General features: G+C 35.7%; 1 pseudogene; it reads left to right on the top strand.

The window, feature by feature from the left end:
* The first annotated feature begins 12,516 nt into the window (after positions 1-12,516).
* On the top strand, positions 12,517-13,203 carry LOC143556279 (ethylene-responsive transcription factor 11 pseudogene; annotated as a pseudogene).
* The last annotated feature ends 782 nt before the right edge of the window (positions 13,204-13,985 follow it).

Raw genomic sequence — 13,985 nt, 5'->3', positions numbered from 1 at the left:
GAATTTACATTTAATTTTTCATTCGATTTTATGTTCGTGTTCGTTCCTTAAGAAAATGAATGTGTTCACGAACACAAACTAACACAAACAAATCAGCAGAGCCTAAAGATTGAGACTGTTGTATTCATCAATGTGAATAATGAAAACTTGTAAACGAAACGAACGAACACGAACAAGGGCGTGTTCGTTCATTTAACTTTAAACGAAGACGAACACTTAATCGAATAAATATTTATATTCATGTTCGTTTATTTAAAAAATGAGCATTTATGTTCGTTTGTTTAATATCTAAATGAACTTAACTGAACAAAGATAAACAGACATAATTAACATATATGAATAAATGTAACGAACACAAACAAACATTAATTAAAACACTTAAATTAACACAAATTAGCAAATATTAAGCTTTTAAATAGATGACCCATAAAGATAATATTTAATTATTTTATATTAATATATAAAAAACGTATTAAACAGATATAAACAAACATAAATAAACGAACATAAACGAACGTTTATGAACGGAACATGTGTTCAGGTTCACTTTGTTTAGTTAAACGTGTTGAGTTTTAGTGGAGACCAGTCAAAATTTTATTTATTAAACCCGGTTCAATAAATGTGACTAACAATATCTTATTAATTAATAAATACGCAGCGGGATATAAACGAATAATCAGCACCTAAACTAAACCCGATAGGATCCGGTTAAAAAACCATACGAGCACGGACATAATAAGTAATTTATGTTTAACTGCCGATGAGATAATTTATACCTCGGTTAATGAATAACTGGTTGAGACACCGAGAGTTAACGAGCGACCCTAGATGACGAAACGAACAACGGGGCGGCGCCGGTGCACTACGGCAGCGACTAATGAGGTTTGGGACAGCAGCAGGTGGTGCGGTGACTCCTGCGACGAGGCCGGTGACGTGCTTGATAGCGGCGGTGCCAGAGACGGGCTTACAGCAAGGCAAGTTGTTCTTGCTTGTTACTGTGAAAACCAAAAAACTGGTTTTTCTTTGTCAAAATCCCACGACTGCCTCTTTTTTTTATTTCTTTTGTAGCTTCTTAGGTTTATTATATATATATTAAATACTAGTTTGAGGCCCGTGTATTACACGGGTAATTGATGAAAATTTTAAACTTTAACCATTAAGTGAAATACGATCAACAAAATGATCATATATTATTAATACAATTACAATTTACATTAAAACTACAGAAATTACATAACTAAGATTACACAAATATGTTACAAATAAGTAAAACCTTCCTTGTACAATACATTTGTGATTGTATTGGTATATATATATTGTTTATCAAAAATCATAATCGTTAGTCCATATCTGCTTGTAACTCTTGATAAGGCAACATGTAGGTTTGCTTATAACTATTGATATAGCCATGTATAGTCCGTGTGACATATAAGGTTCCTCAAGTATATACCAACCCTAGATAAATGATAATATATTTATGGACTAACAAAAAATATATATATATTCATACATAAAATATCATACATTTTGTTCAATTAATATGATGTCATTTGAAATCATCTGCTTATGTTTATCCAAAAAACATGATTATCCCAAAAACCACATTACCTGAACTTTGATTATATAATCATCCTTATAATCTTTAGAATTTGAAATTGGTTGATCATGATAAATTTGTTGTCATTAATATTCCGTGTATGACAAATTTTTAATTGATTTTATATTTTACAATTAACAATTATATAATCAATAGGCCTGTAAACGAACTGAACGTTCGGTGAACTATTCGTGAACCGTTCGGCGGGAAGTTCGTTTGTGTTCGTTTATTTAATAAACGAACGAACATGAAAAAAAATTTGTGTTCATTAATTAAACGAACGAACATGAACACATGTTCCGTTTGTTCATTTATGTTCATGAACGTTCGTTTATGTCTGTTTATTTATGTTCGTTTATCTATTAATAGAAAATAATTAAATATTATCCGGATATGTCATCTACTTAAAGGTTTTATATTTGTTAATTTGTGTTCACTTATATTCATTTACATTTATTCATACATGTTTGTTTATCTTTGTTCAGTTGTGTTCAGTTATGTTCGTTTAGATTTTAAACAAACAAACACAACGAATATGCACATAAATATTTGTTCGATTAAGTGTTAATGTTCTTTTAAAGTTAAATGAACGAACATGAACATATCCTTGTTTGTGTTCATTCGATTCGTTTACAGGCTTTCATTATTCACTTTGATGAATACATTGGTCTCAATCTCTAAGCTCTGCCGATTTATTTGTGTTCATTTGTGTTCGTGAACCGTTCGTGAACACATTAATTTCCTTAATGAACGAACATGAACATAAAATCTCGTTTGGTAAGTATTTGTGAACCGTTTATGAACACATTATTTTCTTAACGAACGAACATGAACAAGGCCTTGTTCGTGTTCGTTCGGTTCGTTTACAGCCCTAATAATCAAGCAGCATATGAAACCAAAAATTAAAATATAACAAAATAATTTGTTTCATTTCATATGCATGGGAAATGACAAAGACATACTAACCTTAAAGTCATGTTCAGATAACAGTGATTATTCTGAGTTAGCAGAATATTAGAAGATTTAAAGTTGCATAAAGTGAATGTAATGATTTTTATTTATAATAGCTGAAAGTATTGGCTAAGGAATAATTAAATTTTGAATACTAATCCCGTTTTATTAGTTAATATTATGAGAATTTGTTGGAATATATAATTAATCGATATATATATATATATATATATATATATATATATATTAACAACTTATTGAAAAAAAAAGAAGCAAACATTTCGGATTTTATGGAAGCATGGTAAATGACTTTTAATCAGATTAACTATATTTTTAAATTAATGTGAAAATGAAATATCCTTGAAATGTAATGAGGAGCATGATTAAGTTACAAATAAAAATTAAAATAATAAATATTTCTATTAAGTTACATTATAATTAAGGCATGAATCTTAATGAATTTTTATAACATATTTTAGTAATAAATGTTAACTGTATTTTTTAAAAAAAAATTATGCATAGCTTTATTATTTTGAATATAAAACATAATAAACATTGTAATCATGTATTAACTAACAGGTAAAACTAACATGATCCCAATTCGTTGTATTTGTATAAAAATAAAATTAATAAGTTAATGTAATATTGAAATTTTGTAAATAACCGATGAAAACGATATTTTAGGTTTCAATATCCCAAATGATTTTTGGAAAATGAAAATAGTGCAATGGGATTGAAATATATTTTTTGGTTTAAAATTTTGAATGCTTTTAATTAACTAATTTGTCTTTCTTATAAGATATATTAAATTAAATATATTTATATGTATAAAAACAAGGACAAATCAAGTCATAAAATATATGTTTCTGAAGCATTTTGGTCTGAGTTATGAAAGAAAATATTGAAAACTAAATATTTATCTTCTTATTGCTAAAACCCTTTATACTGCACAAAAAAGTCATATAAATAGATGACAGATAGTTCATATAGTAAATCGTTATACAAATGGATTATAACTATAATAATCAACTTCAATGATTTAATGCTAAACAACAAGATATATATAACATGTTTGCAATATTTATACAAAATGTTTGTAGAAAATTAAGAAAATTCATAGTTTCTTGAGTTCAAATTATATAAGAAAATTTTAAATTCAAATTTGAAACCGATATTATATCACTGTTGTTAGAATCCCTGTTTAAAAACAATTTGTAGTTTACCATACAAATCCAAATTATTCGACAGTGATACATCTTTATTTTCTTTAATTTGCAATTACGTGTGACTTTAAAATTTTATTCTAATAGGTCTTCAAATTCAATTTTGATATTTTCTTATTTTCTTATTCACCATTAATGCTAATGAATGAGTTGGTTAGGATTTACATTTAATAAAAATGAACTTGAATTCATATATTGAAATGACTTAAAAGATAAGGACCATATATTAAAATGAGTTGAAAAAAGATGAGGATGACTATTAGATTGACAAGTGGCAAGAATGAGTAGTCTTTTATTAGAATAGATAGATAATGATAATCTTGATTATCAATAATAAACCCAAACCTAGCTCCAAAGCCCAGTTCGTTTAAAAGCCCGCTCCATTTTATTTATCTAATAAATAAACTTTAAAATTATTATTTATATATAGTATAAATAGTAATCCCGTTAAGTATCGTCAATACCGGTTAACTAATTTAAGCGGATTTTATGCTCGTTACCCAAGGTGCAACTCTTACGGGTCAAAACTCGGTCAGCCGCGTTGACTTTACCTGAACGATCCACAATATCCAACAGTCTCCCACTTGGACGGTTTCTGGTTAAGTTCCTCAACGCTGACAGCCAGCGGTGCTCTAGCTACACATGGCTGCCCCCAACAAGTTATGACATTTTAAAGTCATTAACCAAAACATCTTGGAATACACTATTGCAAGATAATGAGCTTACGGTAATCGTCGTCATTTATCCTTTCCGTATAAGATATCAACTGAACAATGAGACATGGATCATATTCAATCTCATATGGCGTTCAATCATTATTGTTCTTGATCTAGAATCAAAGTGGTCCAATCAAACACACAGTGAGTTTGGGTGAGGCCTCACACTTCACCAGTTTGAATCAACGAGGGCGCCAAGATGTCTAACCGTTACATATCATGTAAAAGTACAGAATCCCATCTTGATTACATGCAACTCCCACTGAACTTCAGATTATACCCAACCAATGCCTTTATATATGGCAGTTACGCGACAGCGGTTGACACCGATCAAAGAATAGCCTTTAGTAAACGAAAGTTCTAATATGTATCTCAGGTCTAAGGATACTAAATGAGTATACCAATATCTTTTATGACTAAGATCCTTGAAGATGATTTGATGCGAGTTACATCCAACGTCATTCATAATGAGGTTGTGAGTTTGGAAGTCAACTCCTTGAGTACAAAGTCATAATAGTCTTAATTCAGAGTCGTTCCCACGAGTCTGACCGACTACGGATAATTTAGAATACAATATTCATGTATTAAACGTATTAAAATCGAACATAGTTATATTATCTCTATTACATTTACAAATCACGTGGACTTTTTTTTTTGTTAAAGAAAAATAACATATATTTATTTATATTAATCCTTTAATCCTTTATATATACACGTGTAATGTAATGAAAAGAAAATATTATATATGATAGTTTCTTAAATAGCCACCATAAAGATTTGTCTAACCGTTGTGTCGTTTCACAAGTGATGATAACCGCTATATAACCATAATAGCAAGTAACCGCCAACATCCAAACCTATAAATGCATCTTAATTTATCAATTCTATACACAATCATTACTATGGTGAACGGCAGAAACAACCACCGGATCACGGCATCATCTTCAGCGCCACTTTCGTCGCGCCGTCGCCACCAATCAACCCTGTAAGGGAAATCTGGTGTATGGCGACGGCACTGTACACAACAAAGGATGAACTAAACTTTTATGGTATTTAATATTGGTTTCCTGAATGGTCACAAATATTTGATTTCAATATAATAAATGGCATTGGTAACCAAACATAAATAACCTCGTCACAACGCTCGGGTAAGATTGCTATTGCTATCTACTATTGCCCAACCTATTTTTCAAAACATACTTTATTTGCAAAGTTTAATTTAATTTGAATTAATTTAGAGTTTTGTACATTGTCTATAAATAAAGGGACTTTACCTTAAGCAATTAACATTTCATCTATGAGTTTCTTTTTCAAGGTTTGCGAACACATCATTAAAACTTTAGATCAATCTAAGTTAACCAAACCAAGTGTATGATGTACGTAACCAAACACAAATTGCACCGTCGCAACGCGCGGGTAACCCTGCTAGTTATTCAACATTTGCATTTAATCATTAAATCAAAATGGAACTTAAAAGTATAACTGTTTAAATATTCACACATCCAAATACTAATTCAAAACAAATGACTAGCTAATCTAAGACTGATAGCATCCCTGTGTTGGTCATGCTTGTCCTGAGTCATAGGCTTAGTGAACGGATATGCTAGGTTTTGATCTGTGTCTACTTTGCTTATTATGATGTCTCCTCGTTCCAGTATATCTTGTATATAGTGGAACTTGCTTAGAATGTGATTGGCCCTGTGATGAGATCTGAGCTCTTTGGCTTGAGCAATGGCTCCTATGTTATCACAGATTACGTCGATCGGTTTCAGAAAACTTGGAACCAGATCGAGGTGGGCTATGAATTTCTTCATCCAAGCATATTATGAGCGAGAAACATCTCAGTCATTCTGGAAGCTAGCATCAGTGTAACACCTTACAGTGAGCTCTTCTTCCACTCCTCCAAACACTAAGAACCTGTCCTTGGTGCTTTTCAGGTACCTTAGAATGTTCTTTACAGTAGTATAGTGGGCAATGACAGGATTCTGCTGAAACGATCAGTCATGCTCAAAGCATACGAGACGTCAGGTCTAGTACATAACATTGCATACATCATAGAACCAATCGCTGAAGCACATGGAATTACTTGCATGTGCTTAGTTTTAATGTCCATTGCTGGAGATTGCAATTTGTTCAACACGATTCCTTTAGCCATGGGGACAGCTCCTTTCTTGGAGTTATCCATTAAAAAGTGTGCCATTACCTTGCCTATGTATGCACTTTGACTCAGCCCTAGAAGCCGCTTTGACCTATCTCGGTAGATCTTTATTCCAAGAATATAAGCAGCTTCACCAAGATCTTTCATTGCGAAACAAGATCCCAACCAGTGCTTAATTTTCGTAAGCATAGGAATGTTGTTTCCAATGATCAGTATATCATCCACATACAGAATGAGGAATGATATAGTACTCCCACTAGCCTTTCTGTAAACACAAGGCTCATCTTCATTTTTGATAAAACCAAACTCTTTAATTTTCTCATCAAAATGAAGATTTCAGCTGCAAGATGTCTATTTAAGTCCATAAATAGACTTATTCAGTTTGCACACCTTGATCGATTTGATCATAGCAATGGACGAGAATGTTTCACCAAAGTCAACACCATGAGTTTGAGTAAAGCTTTTCGCTACTAGCTGTGCTTTATAGGTGTATACATTTCCATGCATGTTGGTTTTCGTTTTGAAAATCCACTTGCTCCCTACTGCCTGACATTCGGGGGTAGCTCAACCAAGTTCCAGACTTGATTGTCACGTATAGATTGCATATCGACGTTCATGGCATCTTTTCATTTCTCATATTTCGGATCTACGATAGCAGATTTGTAATTAGCAGGTTCGTTGCTTGACTCGGCTATTAAGAGGACTTTGGGACCATCTAGATGCCATAAGTATTTAGAACTTGGTACACGAGTCCTATGACTTCTGCGAACGCTTGTGTTTATGTCTGATGTATCAACAACAACTTGTTGATTAGACGTTCCAACTTCCTCAGCGGTTGTTTGTTGTTCTTAAATTTCTTCAAGAACGACAATATTATTTCTAGTTCCTCGATCGAGAATTTCCTTCTCGAGGAAGTGGCCCTTCCATTTTATAGAAATTACATTTGTATCAGGATGAAAGAAATAATATCCGCTTTGGTTATAGTATCTGACGAAAACAACTTTTACGCCGCTAGGATCGAGCTTGTCATGAGAATCACTGGCGACATATGCATCGCATCCCCTTACTTTAAGGAAAGACAAATTGGGTTTACACCCATTCTATATCTCATATGAGGTTTTGCTTACCTTTTTAGTTGGAGCTAGATTGACAATGCGGGCGGCGGTCATAAGAACAAAGCTCCAAAAGGAGTAAGGCAAGTTAGTTCTACACATCATCGATCGGACGATGTTTAGAAAGGTTCGATTTCTCTTCTCTCTCACGCCATTGTGTTGGGGTGTGCCGAGTGGAGTGAGCTGTGAAACAATTTCACGCTCCTTTTAGATCATGTATGGATTCTGAGCTGAGATACTCGCCACCTCGATCTGATCGAAGCATCTTAACAGTTTTTTCGAGTTGGTTTTCCACTTCGTTTTGAAACTCTTTGAACTTTTCAAAAGTTTCATGCTTGTGTTTCATAAGATACACATAAGCTTATCGACTGTAATCGTCAATAAAAGAAACAAAGTATATTTCATGATTTCTAGACATGGTTCTGAAAGGACAGCATACATCATTATGTATTATTCCTAGCAGATCCTTTACTCGTTCATTCTTAAGAGTGAAGGAGTCTTTGGCGAGTTTGCCAGATAAGTAGGATTCGCAGTCATCAAAAGAGTCATGTCCTGTGGATTCAAGAATCCCTTCGGATTTGAGTCTCTTAACTCGTGCCTTGCTTATGTGGCCAAGTCGGCAATGCCATAGAAATGTATCATTGATGCCAGATCTGATACATTTAGAAAGAGTATATACATTATTGTTTATTTGAACATCAATTTGATAAATACCATTTCGAGATTTAGCCTCGAAATAAAAAGATCATTCAAGTAGGCAGAAATAGCAATACCATTAAAAGCGTACTTAAATCCTTGTTCAAATAGTAAAGATAACTGAAATAATGTTTCTGGTCAAACCAGGTGCAAACAAACAGTTATGCAAAGTAACTACAAGGCCAGATGGATAAGCAAAACGATATGTGCCAGTTACAAGAACTGAGACTCTCTTCCAATCACCAACGATGAGTTCCATGCTGCCATGTTTCAGCTTCTTCTAGTTTTCAGTCTCCTGCAAGACATTAACGATGTGGTAACCACATCCGGTATCAAATACCCATATGTTGCTAGAGACAGTGAAAAGTTTAATAACATAAATGGAAATACCTTTAGAGGAGCTTTCACCATTGGTCCTCTGCCTTTTCAGCTCAGTAAGATAGTCGGGACATTACGCTTCCAGTGTCCCACGCATTCGTAGCACTGGCGCTCCTCAGGAGGCGGCGGCGGTACCTTTGCAACACCCTTGTTAGTGTTGGTGGCAGACCTGACAGCAACAGTAACCCTCTTCTTGCCTTTACCGTTATGACCCCAGTTCTTAGGTTTAGGCTTGACGACACCAGCAGATCGAACCATAAGAACTTGATTGTTTTTAGTGGGAATATTCATCTCAGCTGTCTTGAGCATTCCATGAAGCTCTGGCACCGTCTTCACCCATTCATTCATATTGAAATTCATTACGAAGTGGTCGTAAGAGCTGGGAAGAGAGTTCAGGATGAAATCCGCTGCCATTTCATCTAACAAGGGATAATCAAGTTTCCTTAGTTGTTCAATGTACCCTTTCATTTTGACGACATGCGCACTAACAGGTTATCCCTGTTCCATTATGCAGCTGATGAGCTGTTTCATGATGTCATAGCGTTCTTGACGAGCTTGTTTCTGGAACATGCCCTTGAGTTGCTCAAGCATCTCGTAGGCACCAAAGTCTTCCAAGCCCTTAGCAAGCTCGTAAGACATGGTGGCTAGCATAATACATGCAACTTCAACAGAGTCATCCATATGTTTGTCAAGAACCCTCTTGGCATCAGCAGTATTGTTTTCAGACTCAGTTGGAATAGGTCCATCGAGAACATAGTGCTTCTTTGCCATCTTGAGAACAAGTCCCAAGTTGCGGTGCCACTCAAGAAAGTTGGTGCCATTCAACTTTTCTTTCTCAATGATAGCCTTGAGGGTGAATGAGGAGTTATTATCAGTTGACACCTGTTTAAATAAGCGAAAGTAAATTTTAATTAGTATTTTTGATGTTTTAATCCTATTTTCAATGACCCAATAAAATTAGTAAAATAGGAACTTGATAATCTGGCTTCCAGTTACTAATGGCAGCTGTAGCACACAACATTAGTAAGTGGTTAGGCAGACAGACAACGATTGCCAATTGTGAATAAAGCACAACTCTTGGTTATGAGGCCTATTAAGACAACACTTGTCTAAGTAGATACGTTTAGCCTCATCTACGCCCACCTTAGTCTCCAGACAGCTGTAGCACGTAATAGGAGAGTAAAGTAATAGTCACCCTAGTATAGTCACTTGTGAAAGGGCCGGATGTGTCAACGAAACTCTTTCACCTTGCAGGGATAGGCTAGAAATTAAGTGCGGTGCTGTAGCTCCAAACACTTGAAGTTTCGCAGTATGCCTCAAGTATGGCTTATAGTAGGATGGAATAGACTATTAATTTTAAAATTGGGTTTGATTTTAAATATTACCGAATAGAGTCAAATTCCAGTTTTACTGTATTAATCGGGACAACTTGATGAACCCTTTCATCTCTCATGACACTTAGTTTTATATAACATATTAAAACTAAGTTTGTCGCGATATAAATAACCAACTTTAAGTTAATAGTTACCTATTAAGTTATTTAGTTTTGGAAAATCAAATTTAGTTTAATTTTGCAAAACATGATTAGTTATAATTTGTTTTAAATCAAACTTTGTTTTAAATACAAAATTTAACAAGTTATAAAACCCCTTTTAAAACTTGTTTTATTATGATTGTTTTTAATATTTTAAAACTCCTTTTAATATATATATATATATATATATATATATATATATTAGTGTGAGGTTGGCTATTATATAACAGTTATAAAATAAGCAACCACAAAAGCAATAAATAAATATGTAAATTTATATGGCCAATAATTGCTCGATCTTGCTAGAGCCTATTAGCAAGACCGAACAAGTCACTGGGTCATAACACAAACAACCACAAGGATGGACTTGAGTGCATCCAATCGTCGTCTTGAGCAACTCCCAATAACATCGTAATTCCCGTTTAGTTTCCATGGTCTTTGTCTTCGGGTCTTCGTTTATTACAATATTTATAAATGAAATACAAAATACAATAAAGGAAAAACCCTAACTGTTACAAATTTGAACCATCCATATGGCCAAAACCAAAAACCAAAACTAAACATCACAAACAACCACAAACACGGTCGGGCAGATTTACATATTGCATAACCAACAACCAAAATTCGGGCAAGCTTTTGGTCAAATAAAACAAAATAAAATTTTGACCAAAATATAAAGTTGCCCTAAAATTAATTATACCAGAAACTTTAAAACTAGTTAAAGTTTGTGCTCTAATTCCGGTTAAAAGGCCGGTACTGACTCGTACGTTTTAACCAAGGCTCTGATACCACTGTTGGGTTTCAGTGGGGATCAGTCAAAATTTTATTTATTAAACCCGGTTCAATAAATGTGACAAACGATAATTAATCTTATTAATTAATAAATGCGCAGCGGAATATAAACGAATAATCAGCACCGAAACTAAACCCGATAGGATCTGGTTACAAAACCATACGAGCATGGACATAATAAGTAATTTATGTTTAACTACTAATGAGATAAATTATACCTCGGTTAATGAATAACCGGTTGAGACACCGAGAGTTAACGAGCGACGCTAGGTGACGTAAGAACAACGGGCGGCGCCGGTGCACTACGGCAGCGGCGGCAGCGACTAACGAGGTTTGGGACAGCAGCAGGTGGTGCGGTGACTCCTGCGGCGATGGCCAGTGACGTGCTTAACAGCGGCGGTGCCGGAGACGGGCTTTCTTTGTCAAAATCCCACGGCTGCCTCTTTTTTTTATTTCTTTTGTAGCTTTTTAGGTTTATTATATATATATATATATATTAAATATAATGATAATCTTGATTATCAATAATAAACCTAAACCTAGCTCCAAAGCTCAGCTCGTTTAAAAGCCCGCTCCATCTTATTTATCTAATAAATAAACTTTAAAATTATTATTTATATATATTATAAATAATAATCCCGTTAAGTATCGTCAATACCGGTTAACTAATTTAAACGGATTTTATGCTCGATACCCAAGGTGTAACTCTTACGGATCAAAACTCGGTCTGCCACGTTGACTTTACCCGAACGGTCCACAATATCCAACAAAACGAACACAAAATTTTTGTTCATAATGAACTTCACGACGAACATCTCACCAAATATTCGGTTCATTTACTGACCTACTGGTATATTATTATTATTATTATTATTATTATTATTATTATTATTATTATTATTATTATTATTATTCTGTTTTAACGTTTCAGCCCAAGATACTAAGATAGTGTTAAAATCAGTTGAAGGCGAGTTAAAACAAGAGTTATGTTTACAAATGACCAATCATTTTCAACCGTGTGAAATGCATACACAACATAAAGCGCGTGGGACAAAGGGATCCTACATGTGCGGTTGTGCGTCAGCCTCATTCAAGCCGGTTTCCCATCACATTAACAATAATGTCGTATTCTCCTCGTATAACATACACCTTTACATTCAATATTATTTAATTTAATCCAATACCGCCGTATTCAAATAAATAAATACCACCCATTCTCGTATGCGCCACGTAAGCCTGCCGCCTGCCTTTTAGTCAAACACTCCATTGACCAACCCACCTATAAAACTACTACGACACCCCTCATTATTTCCTCCCATCACACCCATAATAAACATTTTCATTTTACACCCTTAATTAATTTCCATGGCTCCGAAAGAACCTTCAGTCGGCGCCGGAAAACCCACCGCCGCCGGCGTCTGTACCAAAGAGCCGCATTTTAGAGGCGTTAGGAAGCGGCCGTGGGGGCGGTACGCGGCGGAGATCCGTGATCCCGGCAAGAAGAACCGTGTGTGGTTGGGTACTTTTGACACGGCGGAAGAGGCGGCTAGAGCTTACGACAAGGCGGCGCGTGAGTTTCGTGGAACTAAAGCCAAGACCAATTTCCCAACATCACATGAAGATATTGGTTTGTTAAAACTCCAAACCAGTCCGAGTGGGCCGAGTGGACTGAGTCTACCGAGTCAACGCAGTCCGAGTCAAACCAGTACTATCGAGTCACCGACTCGCGAACCGGTCCCGGTTCCGGTTCTGGATCTCAACCTCTCGTACGGACCACCACCACCCTTCGCCGTCCAGTACCCGTACCACCACCAGATCAACCACCGCTTCTCCGCCGCCGGAACCACCACCCCCGCCGTGTTTTTTTCGGAGCCGGCAAACCAGATGATTTACTTCGACCAGATTTTCCGGCCGGCTGCTTGCGTGTCAAAGAGCGATGACTCTAGTTCGTCTGTAGTGGTTGACTTGAAGCCATCTCCGCCGCCACGAGGGATTTTAATAGATCTAAATTTTCCGGCGCCGGAGGAATAGTTTGAACATGACATTAATCGTGAAATCGTAAAGCTGAGAGTAATTAGTATGATTAATATTATTATTATTATTAAGTTTTAGCAATTGAGTAGGTTAGTAAATATAAAAACATCCGATCTTGTTTTTTGCGACATGTTGAGAAACTTTGCAGTGTAATTTCTCGAGTTGTTGTTTTTTAACTTGTTTAATGTTTTGTTAAATGGAATTTCCGTTTATCGGTTTTATTATTATGATATTCTCTTTTTATTGTTTGTGAATTATGATATAAAAGCTTTTTTAAAGTGTGCCGGCGGCGTAACGCCGGCGTGAATATTTGGTCCAATCCGTACCGACGGCACACGAGATTGGAGTTGTCATGTCGGCATGCGTGACACGTTTGATATTGTCTCCCATTTAGGGCTGCGGTTTTCTCCTTTCATTTAAGATTAGGCTGAGGGGTGTGGGGCTTCAACGGAGGCGCTAGAGCCCCTCCCCGCTCGCGCCCCCAGGCGCTAACACCACACCACCGGGGCGCTAACCGGGGCGCTAGTGCGGAAAAACATGCAGGCGCAAGCTGGTTAGCGGGAGAAGAGAGAGAAAAGCACGGGATTTGATGGTTTTTTGACCGTTGGGAGCCGACCAAACCAAAAAAAAAAAATATTTTTCCTATATAATTATACCTCATTAAAGCCCCCGTTAAAGCCCCCCATACCAGGGCCGGGGGCTCCAACACCCCCCTTATCCGGTTTCTCTCTCTGCCACATATCATAATATTATTGGTTGGAACCCCCACTGAAGCCCCCATTAGAGCCCCCCAC

The sequence above is a fragment of the Bidens hawaiensis genome, unplaced genomic scaffold (assembly GCF_021521415.1).
Source record: "Bidens hawaiensis isolate Kalapana, Puna unplaced genomic scaffold, B.hawaiensis_p1.1 tig00018507_1, whole genome shotgun sequence".
Lineage (NCBI taxonomy): Eukaryota > Viridiplantae > Streptophyta > Magnoliopsida > Asterales > Asteraceae > Bidens > Bidens hawaiensis.
The sequence above is the reverse complement of the archived record's forward strand: the minus strand, read 5'-3'. Positions and strand labels throughout refer to the sequence as shown.